At 43.3% G+C, this 19,112-nt stretch overlaps 1 long non-coding RNA gene across 3 annotated transcripts; it reads left to right on the plus strand.

Annotated features, from left to right (window-relative positions):
• The first annotated feature begins 1,874 nt into the window (after nucleotides 1–1,874).
• Nucleotides 1,875–18,871, plus strand: LOC103347906 (uncharacterized). 3 transcript variants are annotated; one of them, XR_007918985.2, is made up of 5 exons: nucleotides 1,875–2,197; nucleotides 11,299–11,402; nucleotides 12,017–12,050; nucleotides 17,973–18,065; nucleotides 18,389–18,871. It is a non-coding gene; the product is annotated as an uncharacterized lncRNA (long non-coding RNA). The 3 variants fall into 3 exon arrangements; XR_001793222.3 differs by having other exon boundaries at nucleotides 1,876–2,197; nucleotides 12,017–12,068; XR_011389423.1 differs by lacking the exon at nucleotides 12,017–12,050 and having other exon boundaries at nucleotides 1,877–2,197.
• Nucleotides 18,872–19,112: the final 241 nt, after the last annotated feature.

Here is a 19,112-nt window from a genome sequence, read left to right on the forward strand (position 1 = left end):
ACTGTCAGGCCAGACCATCTGCGGAAATTCTTTCTGATAAACTCAAGTGTGATCTTCCAGCGGGGGAAGGAGATTCCCAAAGGGTGAGGTCAATTGTTCCTGGTTCAGGGCTTTCTACCCATTATCTCATTTAATCCTCCCAACAGCTCTCTGAGGTAGGTTCGCTTATGCTCCCTTTTTAAGTAATAAGGAAACCGATGCCCAGAGAGGTGATGTGGTGTGCCCGGGACTCCGTACTGTCGTCCATCACATTTAGCTCGAAGAATGGCAGCAATTTCTCCTCTAGAAAATGTGGGAAGATAGCAGACACTTGACTTTCTGTCCTGAGTCTCCAAGAGGTGGGTAATCTTCTACAACACAGCCGATGGCTGCAAACCTCACAGTTCTCACCTGCCAGGAGAGGGTGGGAATAGTTCACGCACAAATACATGGTTACATGGAAGGAGCCTTATAAATCGTAGAGGATGAAGCCAGCACAGGGCTGATGTTGAAGGAATGCATGCAGAACTAGAAAATAGGCAGTGACGATGTTTAAGATTAGCCCCTTCTGTCTAGATCATGAATCTTCTAGGGAGTAATGAGAATCAAAGTATTTCTTGCCCATGAAGTGGATCAAATACAGCACAGGTCCTGTGTTGTTATCTTCAAGGCAGCCAAGACTGCTGCCATGGGTTGTTTCTAACTGGCAATGGGCTGGACTCCATGTGGTTCAGACTTGCCCTCGGTGGGACTGAACTGTGCTGTCCAGTGCATAAAGACTCAATTTGTAATATGGAAATTGTTAATAAAACTTAGAATAAAAATTCAGAAAGATAGCAAGCACATGGACTAAAGCATTGCTTGGTCCTAGCTGATAGAAGAGTTTATGGGGTGGTAAAAAACTTAGAGGATTATTTTAAGGAGAGAGAGAGTTTCATTATAAAATGATGATAGCTACTATGTATGAGCTTAAGCAAGACTCAGGCCCTGGGCCGTGAGCTTGACACATGTCGGTTTAGTTAGCTCTCTCAATGGTCCTAGGAGGTCAGTGGTGCTATTTATCACATTTTTACTAATACAGAAACAGGATCAGAGAGAGGAGTGATTTCTTGGACTTGCTGGTTTATCCGTTACCATTTCCCCCAAAATGTGGTAATAACAGAGATAAATATTGCAAAGTCACTGTGAATAGCTGGATTAAACAGCCAAGAAAGTCCTACCATGGATTACAGAAACATTACTCCACATATGGTTACAGCTTTTCTTGGATGACATGATGATGGGTTCCCTGGCTCAGATCAAAATCACAAGCTTTCTCGATTATGTGCCTTCACAGGATTTAAAAATTTAGTGCTGTTCTTCTTTGAAGTCCTGAAGCCATGAAGTCAAGAAAAGTAGCCGTGATGATTGCTTGCACCCCTACCAAGCACAGTCCCCTCCCACGCGGAGCTGGCCCAGGGCCAATGTCCCCTCCATCAGCCTCAGCAAGGCTCCCGCCAGGAGAGCCCCTTTGCCAAGGTCAGTGCCACCGCCCAGGAGACAGAGTTCAGCCTCCTGCTGCGGGCGGGGTGAAGAGACAAGAAAACTGCTGTGTTTAAGTGGTTAATAGAGGAGGCACTTGCAGAGAGATCAGCCTGCCACTAAGAACCTTAGTGCAATTCCCAAGTCAAGGTCAGCAAGTTGAGAGAGGCAGGCTTGGATGGGGCCTTGGAGCGTGACTTGTGATCCGGACAGGCCTGCTGCAAATAGGAAACAGATGCGCGGGACGCTAGGGCTCCCTGCGGAAGGCTCTGTAGCGGCCCCGCCTTCAGCCTGAGCCGGCGGCTCGCAGGTGGCAGAAGGCCAGCTCGGAGAGTCACACCAGCGACTCCGGCCTTAAATGGACCTCGATTCCATACAACAAGGAGCACCACTTCCGGTTTCCTCCTGTACATTTCCGTCAGCACTGAAGGCTCTTCCTGTCTCCAAGCCCATTGGCAGGTTTTCCTTTGGGGGAACTTCTTTCTCAGCTCAGAGTTCTTCTCTGCACAGTCTTTCCAGGTACCGTCCCTCCCTCCACACTCGCTGTTGTCGTCACAGTATGCGGCGCGCGAGTTCGATCCCAAGTTCTTTCCATAATTTTAACTTGTCTCTTTCGGCCATCATTCTCCAAGGCCCAGAAGGGCCTGTGTCTGACCCTTAGAGCAACCTCAGGACTGAGCAAAATGCCGGGAACAGAGTAGGTGTTCAGTAAATGTTTGCCGAATAAATAAAGGAAGGAATGGGACCCCAGTCAAGCCCAGGGTAACGTATTTGGAATTGAACTTGGGTCATGGCCGTAAGAGCGCTGAACCCTAGGCATGACTGGGCCACCAAGGCGCTTCCTGGGTAGTAGTTTGCTTGTGTCTGCAAGAACATTTTAATACACCCATGGAATGAGAAATTATTAAGGCTTTTGGAAAGAGGATAATTCAATTTTTAAAACAGCCTCAGAAAATCCCAGGAGGAAAGGGAACATAAATAAGTTGGTTAGTGGTATTTCCTGGAAATGTCTTAATGAGATCGCCCATCTGACATCCAAAGCTGTGAGAATATTGTCCCTCATATTATGCTTTTTCCCCAGTTGCATTTTCAATAGGATTGTAATGATAAAATCACGGGCAGAATATCAGAAGAGTTAGCTTTCCAGTTATCCTGAGATTATATTTATGGATTTTGAGGGGTTGTCAAGGCAATGTTGACATCATGGCCATTTTTCATCTCTTCAGTGTGAAGAAATGAGTATGAAATCTTGATATTTGTTAGCAGTTCTAGTAAAGATGTTGGAGGAAAGGATTTAAAAGTTTTGGCTAAAGTTTGTATTATGATAAATTTACCTTACTAACTTTCATTTATTTAAAGTACCCTTGTGGCCTCGAACCATAGTCTAACACTGGGAGTATTTGACTCATTCACCTGACTCCAGATGGAGGCACAGTGGGAGTGATATGGCTAGCTGGGACTGGCCTTGGGCCTGGGCCCAACAGAACCAAATGAAGTTGCTGTGTGGGCCTGCTTGCTGGGGATTCCATTTTAGGGCTGGGGCAATTATTAGGGCTATCAAATGAATGTGACCACAGAGCAGGTCTACTCCTTGGGATATGTGCTAAGTATCCAGGTAGAGGAGGGATCATGGCCAATCATACGCATCAGGGAGGAAGAAAGTACCCTCCTTTAACTCTAGTGTCTTATCCCTGTGCACCTGTAGGTTCAGTCCACCTAGAATTCATTTCCTTTTTTTTTTTTTTTTTTTTTTTGACAGGCAGAGTGGACAGTGAGAGAGACAGAGAAAAAGGTCTTCCTTTGCCGTTGGTTCACCCTCCAATGGCCGCCGAGGCCGGCACGCTGCGGCTGGCGCAGCGCGCTGATCCGAAGGCAGGAGCCAGGTGCTTCTCCTGGTCTCCCATGGGGTGCAGGGCCCAAGCACTTGGGCCATCCTCCACTGCACTCCCTGGCCACAGCAGAGAGCTGGCCTGGAAGAGGGGCAACCGGGACAGAATCCGGCACCCCAACCGGGACTAGAACCCCGTGTGCCGGTGCTGCAAGGCAGAGGATTAGCCTAGTGAGCCGCGGCGCCGGCTGAATTCATTTCCTTATTCTCCCAATTACTCATTAACCCAAACCTAAAATTGTATCCTTCTTCATGAGTGTGTTTAGCAACCAAGCACAATGTTGCAGGTGCAAGTCTGATGTTCATGTATAGGCAGTCCTGACTTTGCTTAAGCCACACTGTCCAGGAAGCATCATAAACAATGGGAAAATTATAATTATTCTATTATGACCTTTAAAAACTCTTATTGCTGATTATAAATGTTCAGGGCAATGAAAAATGTAATGAAACAAACTATTATTTACTGGGTACATGGTAATCTAAAACATTAGAAACATTGAGAATTAGTGTAAAATACTTATCAAATAATTTAAACATTGCTTGCCTTCTCATCAAAAAACTTATGATATGGAATAAACATTTTTCTATGTTTTTCCAAGTTATCATATTTCTGTAGAAGTTTGGATCAGCTTCTAACATTTTCCCTTTGCTCTTACTATGTCATTGTGAAATATCTCCAAGAGCTGTTACTTCCTATGGGACATATTCATTTTTTTTTATCATAGCCACATTGCTTATTTTTATTACTAAGGTTGCCTGCACCAAGTTCCTCTGGCTGCATAGAGTATATCCAACAGTGAAAGCTGTCAGCAGTCCATGGTCAGCTATTTCTTCACTACCTTTACTTACATTTGATTTGAATTTTACCTTCAGGGAAAACAGTTTTCAATTCTTTTTATACTTTCATATTTTCTTGCTACTTGTCTCTTTTGATTAACTGTATTTGTCAAGTGTCATGTGGATTTTTTTTTAAACAAACATGGAGATAACCTGGCCACAAGGTGAGTAAATTTTTTTTTAAAAAGATCTATTTATTTATTTGAAAGGAGGAGTTACAGAAGAGGCAGAGGCAGAGGCAGAGGCAGAGGGAGGGAGGGAGGGAGGGAGGGAGGGAGAGAGAGAGAGAAGTCTTCCATCCACTGGCTCACCCCTCAAACGGCTGCAATACCCTGAGCTGAGCCGATCCAAAGCCAGGAGCTTTTTCCGGGTCTCCCACACCGGTGCAGGGGCCCAGGCACCTGGGCCATCTTTCACTGCTTTCCCAGGTAACAGCAGAGAGTCAGATCAGAAGTGGAGCAGCTGGGGTCCTAATCTGTGCCCATATGGGATGCCAGCGGCACAGGCAGAGGCTTAGCCCACCATGCCAGAGCGTCGGCCCCCTCATATGGATTTACCACTAAAAACCAAGGAAGCAACATAGCTACTGGCTTTGCTGTGTGTGAACTGAATAGCAAACGCACAGTAACAAACCACCACCGATAGACTTTGGAAGAAGTTACTGATCATGATGTGAACCTGTTATTTACAAAGTGATATGTGGGCCAAAGAGCAAGCGGCTCTCCGTTTATATAATTACTCAGTCCATAGATTGTGGTAACTGAAATTTGAACTCTGCTGCTGGAGGACTGGCATTATTTAAACAAATCATGGTCATTGAAATCCACTCACACCAGAGCTGTGTAAATAAGGACTGCCTGCACATGATAGGGCTAAGTCGGAAACACCACGGGGAAGCATAGTAGAGACTCGCCCCTCCCGGCCCGTGGAGCTAGAGGATGTTCCCTGGGATGGCTGCCATGTGAACTGAGACCTGAGAGATGTGGAGGAATTAGCCTTGAGAAGGGGTGATGGTAGGGAAAATGTTCCAGGCACAAGGAACAGGACACACAAAGCCCTGAGTGCAAGAGAACGTAGGGCTGTTGGCGTGGCAGCATGGCTGTGTCGGGCTCCGTGTGGGTGCCCATCTCTTTCCGCTATCTTGGTTTCCTCCAGTTGTGCAGGCTGCTGTTCTTGGGGCTGCTACAGTCGGGACTTGCAATGTTCTCTTTTGTAATAATCACCTGTAGCAGGTGTTGAAGGCCAGTTGGCTGCCACCCCTACCAGAAGACTTCCACCTCTGATCACTGGCAAACTCACCACGAAAACAGAACCAAATCAAGCAGAATGAATTTAGATGTTAGGCTATCTACATGGTAAAGGAAGCACTGATCATTAGATACAAAACCTCTACGTGCAGAAAGGGATAAGTCAGAAAGAGCATCCCATTCACAAGTCACAATTTGGGAGGTTGGTTCATACCTTTCAATGATAAGCCTGATTGTCAATGAAACTAAATACAGAGTAGAGTACTTTCTTTTATGTGGTTAAAATCTGAATTGTTAGTAAGAGCCTTCCAGCGCTGATATAATGAAAATATTTTAAATAGTTCATGGAAAATGTAATTGAAAGATAAATTACTTTTGGTGCAAAAACTTTTGAAACCCCTGCTTTAAAAGAGATCTGTAAAAATTTGTAGAATGGAAAACAGATGCAGAGATTTCAAAAGTTTTGTACCAAAATAAACTTATTTTCTGAATTACATTTTTCAGGAATTTTTGAAGTATCCTTATGCACTGAAAACAAACTCAGATGATTACCACAGCATCCTTACTGGGCAGCTATAAGTATCCTCATTTTAGAGATGTGTACACTGAGGTTAACTCACTGTAGGTCACAGTTTGGGTTCAAACTTAGGAATTATTCCAGAACCTCTCCCTTTAGCTGCTACACTATCAGTATATTTAATCATAACAAATTAAAATATACACAAATGTCAAACACAAGTGAAGACTTTTACAGGTTTCATAAGATAAACAAACCAAGATAAATGAAAGAATAGGGCACGAATGCTCCATCCTTGCAGAATCACGGGTACTTGGAGAATGCTCAAGTCGTTTTAAGACAAGTTTGAGACTGAGTGGAATTCCAGGCATAAGCAATCAATTCAAGATTCTCCTAGTGAAGCCAAACAATGAGATTATCTCAATTATTGAGTTAACAATATCTCATCATCTACAACCTAGCCATGGGTAAGACATTTATTTGAATTAGATAGGAAGGTAATGTCATTTGAAGGAAATTCAGAAAACTTAATAACATAGATAAATGAAACTGACGATGATCTCACACTTTATAAATCTAAACATGGGACCAAGGTTAGACACAGGGGCCCTTAGTGGTTGATGAATGAGCTCAAATGCTGCTTTTTATGCCGTCTATTGGACACCAGAAAGAATTTTTATTTTTCTCTCTTCTAAACAAGGAGATTAAGAAAGAATTAATCCAATTCCACTTAAGCCAAAGTGCAGGAGCAAGAACCAACCTTGAACCTTCTCTATTCAAATAGTGCTTCTCTTGGCAATTTAATCACTAACTCAGTTGTGTAACTTACCAATGACAAGTGCTAAAATACCTAAAAAGTGGAAGTCAGCTGGAGTAGTTCCTCCATAGGCACTGGAGGGAGCCTTAGCTAGGTCCCACTCACATTCTGCCTCTCTGCCCTCAGCTGCCGAAGTTGCTTCTGCACTAGCACAGAGTATGGGAACTCTTCTGAATTTCACAAGAGGGTGGAGGCGCTGAAGCATCCTAGGAAACCCTGCCTCCCTCCCCTCCCCACCCCATCTTGCACTTGTCATGGTTTAGCAGTATTCCAGCCACAGACACTGACAGTCCAGTCAAACTTGAGCAAGGAATGAACGGGCAATTCTGCATGAGCTGGCTCCTGTCTCTGTCCAGCTTTGCTGTGTGCTGCTTCCTTGCTTGTTCCAAAGCACAGTTTAACAAATGAAAATCATGAATAGTACAAATGTAGGCTTTTTCTTTTCCTAAAATCTACAACTTTTCATTGTCCAGTCTCAGCTTCACCTGTATTTTCTCTTGGAAGGGTTCCTAGGTCACCTGAACTCCCTGAGGTCCCCTTGACTCATGACCCCACGACTCCATGCACTTCCCTGCACTAAACATGCTTTTACCATCTTCCCTGCTCATCAGAGGTCCCTGGGGCACAAGTACAGAGTCTGACTTGTTCACTCACGATCTTCCAACACCCAGCACAATGCCTGGCGTAATGCCGGCCCTTGGTCAATTCATTGTAGAATGACTGGCTTTCTTCTTACTTCTCTTTTAAAAAAATGCATTATAAAATACTTAAGACATACATAAATCTGTAAAGAAAACTATTACAACCCCCAAGTGTCGATTATAGATCAAGAAATACAAGCAATAGCAACCTGCTCTCAAGTCTCTGTTTACCACTCTCTAATTTCTTGTGATTGTTCCCATACATTGTTTAATAGTTTTACTACACACATGCCAACTTCTAGTATTGTTTTGCCTATCTTCATAGTTTCTACACGAGTGTTACACTGTGCTGCCTTCTTTCTCCTTCAGCCTTCGTGTGAGGCATTCATGCTGCTGCATTTAGCTAGAGGTTACTATTTTCACTGCTGTGTAGCATTGCCTTGTATGAGCACTCCACTACTAATCTGTTTTCTTGTTGATGGGCCATTTTCCAAGTTTTGCTGTTACAAAATGCCATAGATTTCCTTGTATTTCCAATATTTTTCTTCCTTTAGATCACACTGAAGTATCTACTATGTTGGATTATTCATCAGTCAAAAATACCCTGTACTGGACCTCTGGAATCCACATAGGAGACAGGTGGCAATCACATTATGCTTGTGCAAAAAAATGGGTATCAGTGCATTTGTGGGAAACAGCATGGAATGGTGATAAGAATGCTGATCTGAAAGTCAAACAAGGGTGGATTCCAGTACCATTTCTACTGCTTTGAGGCAGTATTAACACTGGGAATACAAAATCTCAGTTTCAGTTCTGTACAGTGGGGATAACAGTCTTCCATCCACCTCACAAAGTTTTTATAATGATCAAATGAAATAATGTTGCTGAAAAGATTTTGAAATCTGATATATTGTGCAACAATGGAACATCAATAACTAAAATGAATTTCCCAAGCATAATAACACAAAAAGAGCTGTAGCAAAACACCACCACCACAAGAACACAAAACCATTTGTCACCCATCTCCTCTGCTTGTTAGAGCCTACATGTTGTTACCGTTTATGTACATTTAATAGGGGGCATTCTAGAAATGATTCCTCACTCCCAAAGCATAGATTGGAAGAAAATCAGGTTCTTGAGAGAAATATGGATGGATCCATGGGTTTCTCCTATTGATAAAACTTGAATGGGGAGATTGCTGAAATGAGCTGAATTGGTTATAAAAGAGGCAGTTTCTTTAACAGTTTGTTCTCATGCCAAGATGTGTGCTGACAGAGAGTTGTAACGGTTAAAATGCAGATTTTAGACCATGAAAGACCTGGGTCCACATATTGGTGCTACTTTCCTTCTCTCTGAAGAGGATAACCAGACAGCCTAACAAGCCTTTTTGGGAAGAATAAAGAGCATTTACTAAAACTCGGCAGACTTGGTTGGCCCTTTAGGGGATGTGGCTCGAAACCAGGCGTAGCTAAGATTTCCCAACAGGTGAGGTAAGCTTGCTGGGCTTCGTGTTTCTCCTCTTACCTGATCTCACTCTCCTCATATTTTTAAAATGTTGGTGCAGCCATTATGTTAGGAGCAGCAGGTATCATGTGTCTACTGACAGCCGTGAAGAAATGACCGAGGCAGCCATGTTCAGTGAACAAAGAATGCTGTCACTACTAAACCTTTTCGATGTGCCAAACGCTTTTGATTTGAAAGTACTGACTTCAGTTTGGAAACTGAGAAAGGGTAGCTGAGCTCATTTGTCTAATTCATTAGCAAGGAAACAAAGAGAGGGTTTTAAATTTGTTTATGAAGTCGCATGTTAACCATGCAAACTTGGTCTCAAGCAAAGCTAAGAGCAGATGAGATTAAAATCCAGTGTTGGAACTCTGAGTTACAAAAACAGCTCTTTCTGCCGAATTTTTGCTACCCGTATCTGCTTTACCAGAAACTGCTTGTTTTTTCCTTATGGTCATAGTGAGTCAAAGACTGGATTTACTTTGTGTACTTGTACATCTATGTCTGGGTCCTGGGAACTGGCTTGCTTTGTGAATTTACATTTCTTTCCATAAACTTATTCTGAATAAAGGTCCCTCTACATCGAGGAGGAGGTGAAAAATTGCAGGGAGGAGGAATGACAGAACAATGTCCTTCTATTCTAGACGTCTTGAGAGGCTTCCTGGAGGACATATGCCTGGAAAAGATGGGTGGAGACGAGTACATGGAATTTTGCTGTCATGGATTCCTTTTGTTGCTCTCTATCCTCCACTGTTCACTCAAAGAGATTTATTAAGTGGCTGCTGCCAGGAAACATAGCATGGTGGCTTGGGAACCACTGTTTGGGTTTAAAATTCCAGTTCTACTTGCAAGTCGTGTGATCTTGGGCAAGTTTCTTTCTCCTAATCTTTCTCTGTTTCCTCATCTGTAACAAAGGGATAGCAATACCTGTCTCACAGGATCATTGTTGGGGCCTAAGAATTTCTCTCCATGTAGCTACATTTATATCTACATCGATGAACAGCATCTGGTACAACGTAAGAATTCAACAAATGTTAGCTGTTGTTATTACTCTCAGATAGACTACAAATAACAGCTCTGCAAAACTTGGGTAAGGGAAAAACTCTTCTGGTACATTTATGAGTCTTTAGTGTTGATAAGAGAGTTTAAGAAAGCAAATAAAGTAAGAGAGCAGGTGTTTAGCCTAGTTACTAAGATGAGTGTGTTCCATATTGGAGTTCCTGGGTTTGATTGCCTGGCTCTAGCTCCTGATGTCAGTTTCCCACCAACACAGATCCTGGGAGGGAGTGGTTTTGCTTAAGTAATTGGATTCTTGCCAGCTGTGTGGGAGACATGGCTGGGGTTCCCAGCTCCGGCTTCAGTTCTGGCCCCATCCTTGCCACTGAGGGCATCTGGGGCATCAACCAGAGGATGCCAACTCTGCTCGTCTGTCTCCCTCCATCTCAGCTTCTATCTCTTTCTTGCAAATAAATGAGTAAAAATTACAAACAAAAAGAAAACCACTGAGGTTATAATCTTCTTGGCTGTAACAAATAGCTCAGACTTGGTAGCTTGTACATAGAGCTGGTCTGGGGGACAAAAGACACCAAACTCTGTCTAATGGTAAAGAAAATAAACACTATTACGTAGCTGCTAAATAGGTCTGCCTTTCCAAATGGAAAACATTGCAATCATTTCAGTTTGCCATTGACTTTGGCCAATGCCATTGGAGTAGCACAAATGGAACATAATATAAGAGCATACACATAATGTACTGTTCTAAATTCAAAGAGTGCATTTCTCTTACATGGCTATTCTCTGAAATTTTCAGAGAGATGATGCATAGAATGATGTGGTTATTAAGCTGAAAAGGAACAACAGTAAAACAGGGAAAGAATTACAGGGGCTGATGGGGTTGAAGGGAAACCATTAACTATTATAGGTAGTAGAAACGGAGGAGGATTATAAGAAATCTTGTTAGCTTTCTAGCTTTATGGGAAGACTAAACCTACCAGCGTTTGGAGCTCATAGATAAACATCTTTAAAGAAAGTGAAAAAAAATGCCAGTGTCCAGAGATGGGAAACTCACATGTTTACTCAATAGCCCATTGTTCAGCTATGTTCCTAAGAAAATGACTTTTGTGTAACCTAAATTCCTCACAATGCAGCGAAAGTCTGTCTAAATGATGGTGCTGCAACTATAGGGAAAAAACTACATAACTAGAATTCTTGAGGAATGGGTTGGTTTTATTGTTGTTTCTGTTAAGGGGAAAAATTATTTCAAGTTTTCTGCTCTGAGACTTTTTCTGGGGGCAGGGCTTGGTGATACAGTAGAGGGAAAATATTGTCATCTTTTTTGAATAATCCAGGACTCTCCAGGGCCTCAGAGCTCATCAGAAGAGAGATGATGGGAAGTGGTTAGGCCTGTAGATGAAGGAAGCTGAGAAGACCTGGCTTACTGTTTCTTCACTAGGTACGTATCTTGGAAATAGTGCTTGTTATGGGGTGGGTAGAAAGACCATATCCAAGGCTTCCCTCGGGACGGTGAAAACCGAAGCAATGCAAAGTAAAACAAAACAATATGATTCTGGAAAATTTGAGGGTTGTGACACTAGCTCTAGTTCATCTCAAAATTTGTAATACCTTAATTGATATATAAGTCACATATTCTAAAATATGCCATTTACAGTGCGTGACTCAATGGAAGGTTCCTAGTATATTCACAGGGTTGTGCAAATATCACAACGAATTGCAGAACACATTCATCACCCCCAAAAGAAACCCGTGCCCATAAGCAGCCACTCCCCTTTCTAAACCTCACTTCCTGGCCCAACCTCAGACAGCCACTAAGCCCATTCCCATCTCTATGCATTTGCCTGTTGTAGGCAGTTCATGCAAATGGAAGCTGGCAACATATGGTCTCTGGGGCCCGGGTTCTTTAACTTAGTACAATTTCAAGTTTCAGTGATATTACAGGATGGGTCAATCCTTCCTTTCTTTGATGAATGATACTCGTTGCTACACATACACTGTGTTTTGTTTATCCATTCATCCATCAATGAGATACATATTGTTCTCACTTTTTAGCTATTGTGAATAATGCGGCTATGAACACTGATGTGTAAGTTTTCGTGTGGAGGTAAGTTTTTATATCTGTTAGGTGGACGGACACTTAGGAGTGGTAACTGACCATATTACCCAGGCCACAGAGGAACTGCCAAGCAGAAAGTAGTTGCATCATGTGACATTCTCACCAGCGGTAGGTAAGGGTTTTATTCACATGCCCAACATCTACTATCTGTTTTATTGCAGCCGTGCTAATGGTTGAGAAGTGGTATTTCATTGCGCTTTTGACTTTCGTGTTCCTAATGCCTAACGATGTTAAGCATGTACTCAGGCACTTCTTTGCAATTTCTATAAAGGCTTTGGAGAAATGTCTATTTAATCTCTTTGCTAATTAAAGAATATACTATTTTTCACTATCGAGTTGTTAAATTTCTTGTATATTCTGGATACAAGTTCATTGTCAGATATAAGCTTTGCAAATATTTCTCCTTTCTGATTTTTTTTTCACATTTGTGATGGTGCCCATTAAATCATAACTGCTCTTTAATTTTGACAAAGGCTAATTTGTTTCTTTTTAAATTGCTTTTAGTTTAGCTGCCGTACATGAGAAGCAATTGCCTAAGCCAGTCTTTCAACGATTTAATAACTATGTTTTCTCCCAAGAGTTTTAGAGTTATAACTGTTTTGTTTAAGTCTGTAATGTATTTTGAATTAATTTTGTGTATGATGTAATGAAAGGGTCAAACCTTATTCTTTTGCGTGTAGAAATCCAGTTTCTCTAGCATAATTGTTGAAAATATTATTCTTCCTCTACTAACTCACACAATATTAAAAATCATACATAACTATGAGAAAAATCAGCTACTAAGTGCATATATTTGTGATATCAAATATTGATACTGGAGCCGGCGCTGTGGCATAGTTGGTAAAGCCACCACCTGCAGTGCTGGCATTCCATATGGGCGCCAGTTCGAGACCCGACTACTCCATTTCTGATTCAGCTCTCTGCTATGGCCTAGGAAAGCAGTAGAAGAAGGCACAGTCCTTGGGCCCCTGCACCCGCATGGGAGACCTGGAGGAAACTCCTGGCTCCTGACTTTGGATCGGCGTAGCTCCGGCCATTGTGGCCAACTGGGAAGTAAACTATGGCTGGAAGACCCTTCTCTCTCTCTCTCTCTCTCTCTCTCTCTCTGCCTTTCCTTCTCTCTGTGTGTAACTCTGACTTTCAAATAAGTAAGTACATCTTTAAAAAAATATCGACACTATGGATTTTTCTTCTTCCCCAGGTCATTGTTTGAATTTGGATCAAACAGTTCTTGTGAATTTTTCCCTTGTGTCATTCATTTATTAACAATATGTTTCATATTTATTAGGCAGAACTGGAGACACAGTGAGGAATTTGATGATGTATAACCTGAGGCCATCTCTGTCCTTGGTAGACAAAATAAAACAAGGAGGGACCACAGAAGGGACAAGGACAGGAAATGGTTGTTTGAACAGATTCTTGCCTCTTCTGTCACTCTTCTCCTCCAACACGCCAAAATTAATATGCCAGAGCCTTCAAATAAGCTGCTTCTCTCTGTCGTAAATGCTTTTCCATTTTCTCCTCTCTTGATTCACTTTTATTCTCTCCAGCTCTCCCCTGAACCATCATTTTTTTTCAGGAAAGATTTCCTGATCCCTCAGTTTCATTTCTCTTATTAAATACGTGTGGGGCCCTAGACTCCAGCTATGGAGGACTACCCATGATGTAATGAGATAATTACTTGGGTAATTAGTAGCTCAATGTACATCTCCATTACTGGAGTGGTAGTGTGTGCCATGCCTATATCTTGCTGCTCACTATCATACATGGCTTGAGAGAGAAGCCCCGAGAGTCCACAGACAGTGAGAATCCCAGCTATATTTAACCACTCTGCATCCTTGTAAATCCCCCCCCCCCCCCCATAAAATGGGGATGACAATGGCATCTATATCACAGGACTTTGTGAGAGTTAAGGAATAATCTCATTGAAGCGCCTGGGGTGGTGTTTGGCACATGACAGTCTGGTGGTTAAAATCTATAGAATGAATGAACGTGCAATCTGCCACACCCAAGGGACCCAGGAGGCCAATGTGCACTTCTCACGGAGGCTCGGAGCCAAGGTGGGATAATGAAGTGGGCACAGTGGCTCCCTGCTGACATTCTGGAACCTCACACTGCCCTAGCTCCTGAGTGAGGGTGCCCACCTTGAGGAGGGAGGGATGACATCTTCCTGAGGCTCTCTCCATAAAGCCACTAAGAACAGCTAGCCCACCTGCATTTTTTTGGCATTTCCACAGAATACCAAGCAACTGGTTTGGCTGATATAAGGAATAGATTTGTGAACCTACATTGCTAGGGCTTGGTGTTTAAAATGATGCTTAAGTGCACCCCATGGGAGACCAGGATAAGTACCTGGCTCCTGCCATTGGATCAGCTGCGGCGGCCATTGGAGGGTGAACCAACGGCAAAAGGAAGACCTTTCTCTCTGTCTCTCTCTCACACTGTCCACTCTGCCTGTCAAAAAAAAAAAAAAAAAAAAGAGAGAGAAATCACTTGGCTAATCCTCCGCCTGTGGCGCCAGCACCCCAGGTTCTAGTCCCAGTTGGGGTGCTGGTTCTGTCCTGGTTGCTCCTCTTCCAGTTCAGCTCTCTGCTGTGGCCTGGGAAGGCAGTGGAGGATGGCCCAAGTGCTTGGGCTCTGCACCCGAATGGGAGACCAGGGGGAAGCACCTGGCTCCTGGTTTCGATTGGCACAGTGCACCAGCCATAGCGGCCATTTGGGGGGGTGAATCAATGGAGAAAAAGGAAGACCTTTTTCTCTCTGTCTCTCTTTCTCACTGTCCACTCTGCCTGTCCAAAAAAAAAAAAAAAAAAAAAAAGAAAGAAAGAAAGAAATGTAATCTATATGAGTGAAATTAAAAATAATACTTTAGAGGGAAGAAACTGGAGCCCCACTGCCTGGTTTCACTTCTAGCTCCTTTACCTACCACTTAGGAAAGGTAAACGAGCACTCTGAATCTCAGCTCTTTCTGTCAAATGGAACCACTAGTCATTTCTTCAGTGCAGGGTTGCTGAGAGGATTCCTTGGGACGATGCATATACAGCACAGAACCTAGGGCCTCACACGGCCCACCAGCTCCAGGAACGTGGTTCCATTCAGTTAGTAGTGTTTGAGAGCCTCTGGTTTCTGACGACGTGAGATCTAAAGCCCAAAGTATTAGTTTCATTAAACTCTTGACAATCTTCCAAGGAAAATGAGGAACAAAGGCATATAAAACCCCCTTTAGTGCTATTTTATTGTAAGCTACAGTTAATCAGATTGCCAAATTTTCCATTCATTCCCAAGAAGTCATAATTAGGAAAAACAAACACTGTGTGTGTGTGTGTGTGTGTGTGTGTGTGTGTGTTTTATTTAGGCGTGGTTAAAATTCAGCTTGCTTATTTTTATCTGAGTTTACAGAACACGAAACAAGTCAATCCCTTGAGTATTTTAATTGTTCCAAATGAAGGTAAACGTCAGGTTCCATTCACATCACTCCTGCTCCTTTTGTTGAGGGCCTTCCACAGGCATTGTCCTTTCTATTCCAGAAGGAAGCTGAGCTCTGGCACTCTTCCTGTTTCATTCCTCCTTCCCTCCTTCCCCTCTGCCTCCTGGCCCCACCTCTCCCCTCACCGTCCTCTCTCTCAGTTTTCCTGTGAACTGACAGCCTTCCATCGCTGCGGCAGATGGGAATAATTAAAATACCTATTCTGTAGGGCCGATGGGAGTACTAAATGAGATGCATCGATCCCTTAGAGCAGTGCCTGGCGTGTAGTAAGCGCTTACTCTACATGCTAGTTATGATTATTTTATTTGGATAAAGGCAAATTCTCTATCTCATTCCCTTTCTCTTGATACATTTGATTTTATCTTTCCAAACCTCAAGTCTTGTATTTCTCTTCCTGGTCCTTTCTGCTGGGCCTGGTTAGCAGCTGTCAGTAAGAGGAGAACATCAGAGCTGCTAACACATGATTTGTGTGTGAGACTCCCTACGAGCCAGGCATCAGGCCAGCTTCTCAGATGAGAATCGATTTCCAGCTGGGATGTGCCTGTGGCATTGGTTAGTGCTCGTGTTAGGTCCTGGCTGCTGCTGTCTTGTTAGACTTGTCCCAGGGGTGCTGGGGCAATGGTCTTTGCAGGGCAGGCTTAGAAGCCAGAGTCCATTTCCATGGGGACTAGTCCATCTCCCTCAGGCTCAACTGTGAGTGCCTGCAGCCTTGTGCCCCACATTAAGTAGCGTTGCATAGCTCTCTGGGCTTCAGCGTTCTAAATCAATGCACAGACTGCCTGTTGGCCGCCTCCTGGCGCGGTTGCCTGTAATCCACCTCCCCGGCTGTAAGAAGACTAGGAAAGAGGCTCATGTTCGCCTCTGGTTCTTCCTGTGAGTCTTAAGAGAAGTGGTTCTTGCACTTGAGATGGCAAAAGGCTCACCTTGTTGGATTTCCACTAGAGACCCAGTCTTAGTCAGTCTAGGGGGAAGACCAGGAAATGGCATCCGCCGAGGCACCTCCCACCCCATTTAACCCTTTATTAGAATCATTTCTTTATTTGACAGCTTTCCCCTTTCTCCACCAGTCTGGAGGCAGAAGGAGGCAGGATGTGTGCCATGCTGAGACTTACCACAGCCTTGTTTTTAAGCGTGGCGTCTGTCAAACCTCAGTGTGCACACAAATCACCTGGGAGCTTGCTCAGATGCAGATCTGTATTCATTCTGTCTGGAGTAGGGAGCAAAAGCCTGCATCCCGCCCCCCCCCCCCCCCCCCGCCCCGGGAGTCTCCACCTGCAAGACCATCCGTGCTGAAATCCTGCCTCCACCCCTTGCTGGTGGGGAGAACTGAACAGGGCTCTTCCTCGTCAAGCAGGGCTAGTGACATTACTTCCCTCACAAGGCCTTTTTGGGGTGCCCACAGGACATAATATAGTGGATATATGTAGCCCGGTGGACGCCGAGTACCCAGAAAGTGTTAACTCTTACTCCAGCTGTCATAACTAACTAAAAAAGTCAGCTATCAGAGCAGAGTTCAAGAAATAATTGTGTTGTGGTCAGTGTACTGAGTTTAGCTTCAAACCCCCTGGTTTTACATCCTGGCTCTACCACTTTAAGACTGGGCAAGCGTCTTAGCCTCATGGTGCCAGCTTCCATCTTCTATAAAAAGAGCTTAGAGCACCATCCACCTTCTCGAACCGTTGGGAAGACTGGACAAATGATGCTTCCGACGCCCTCATTCTAGCAGCCGTTATCTTGAGGTTCCCTGTATTGCTACTGTTACTGATCTGCTGGACAGCGTGGGCATAGCAGTAGAAGCTTTTGGGATTTCTGGTCTGACTAATCCAGAATGCCAGTCAGTTTCACCGAGCAGCCTCAGCAGCTGCGAGTCCTCAACACCACCATGCCTCGCGGCTCTTTCTTTTCTCTACTTTATTAGCTTTGTGCTCTTGGAGAGTTACTTAACACCCATGTGCCTTACTTTCCTGATCTGTAAACAGGAAACAGTAGTTACCGCCTACTATTGCTATCAGCACAGAAAGCGTCAGGTAATTAGAACAGAGTTGGGCACGTGGTACGCGCTCTAGAAGAACAATGACAGTCAGGCGCCATGAGGATGACCCTTAGGTAATGAGGGACTGCATATACGACATTGATCCCCTAAGATTATAATGGAGCTGAAAAATTCCTGTTGCCGGGTGACGCTGTCGTAGCCTTAATGCTGTTGTGTAATGTGTTACTCATAATGTTCTTTTGCTTCCAGTCATGTAAAAGTATAGCACTTACTACCAGGTACAGTAAACACTGCTGCATAATGATGACAAATCACTAAGCTACTGGGTTGTATATTTACTGTACTACAGTTTTTATCATTATTTTAGAGTGTATGCCTTCTTAGTTATTAAAAAATGTTTACTATAACACAGGCTCGCGTGTTACTCCAGAAGCAGACTCACGTCTGCTGTACAATTACATCAAGCGGCCACACTGAGTGCCTGACCCACACCACCTGGGTCTGTGTAAGTACACCCTATGATGTTTGCATAATGACAGAATCACCTAACAATCCATTTTTTTCTCAGAATGTACCCCTGTCTCTAAGCAACACATGACAGTATTCTTGTTATTGCTATATTATCATATATTGTATAGATATTAACTATGATCATCATGTACATTTTAATTACTTTACATCAAGTATATAATTAATATAACATGCTAATATCATATTATCATCCCACTATAATAACTCAGTTGGCTTCTTTGTTCAAAATGTTTTTATTTTCTCTTCATTTAAAAACGATCTAAAATTCTGGCAAAATACACATCACATACTGAAAAGCATCATCAGTCAAGTGTGTAATTCAACAGCACTCACGGCTCCTGTCCTGCCCTGCAGTCGTTCCCATCGCTCATCTCCAGAACTCTTCATTTGGTGCCACTCTGAATCCATTCAACAGTAGCTCCCCTTTGCAGCCCCCACCATCCATCACTCTGCTCTTCGTCCTGACGGCTTTATCTGCTCTATGGACCTCACTGGAGCCGAATTGCACACTGTTTGCCCTTCTGGGACTGGCTCATTTCACTTAGCATAATGTCCTCATGGTCACTGATACTGCAGCACGTGTCAGCACTCCTGTCCCGCAAAGTGTTGGTGGAAAATGGAATTACCAAATAAAGGGCTCCTGGCGCAAAAATATTTTGAAGTCCATGCATATGAGGGGTCTTGAGGAAGTTCACAGGAAATGTATATTATGAAAAACTGCATGGATTTCCACCTTTCTGCACAAAAAGTAACATATCTTTTAATTCAATTTTTCCAAAATCTTTTTGAAGTACCCTGTTATATACCACCTTAAATTTTATTAAAACTTCAATATTAGTATTGTGTTGTTTATCCATTCATTCACCAGTGGGGGGGCACCTGGGTTGCTTCCACCTTTTGGTTATTGGGAATAATTCTGCAATGCTACAATGAACATGAACATACAAATTCTTCTCTTTGCCATCATATTAATTTTGCAGTAACAGAAATTGGTATATGATGACATATATGTATACACACA

This window comes from Oryctolagus cuniculus, chromosome 6, assembly GCF_964237555.1.
Source record: "Oryctolagus cuniculus chromosome 6, mOryCun1.1, whole genome shotgun sequence".
Classification (NCBI taxonomy): domain Eukaryota; kingdom Metazoa; phylum Chordata; class Mammalia; order Lagomorpha; family Leporidae; genus Oryctolagus; species Oryctolagus cuniculus.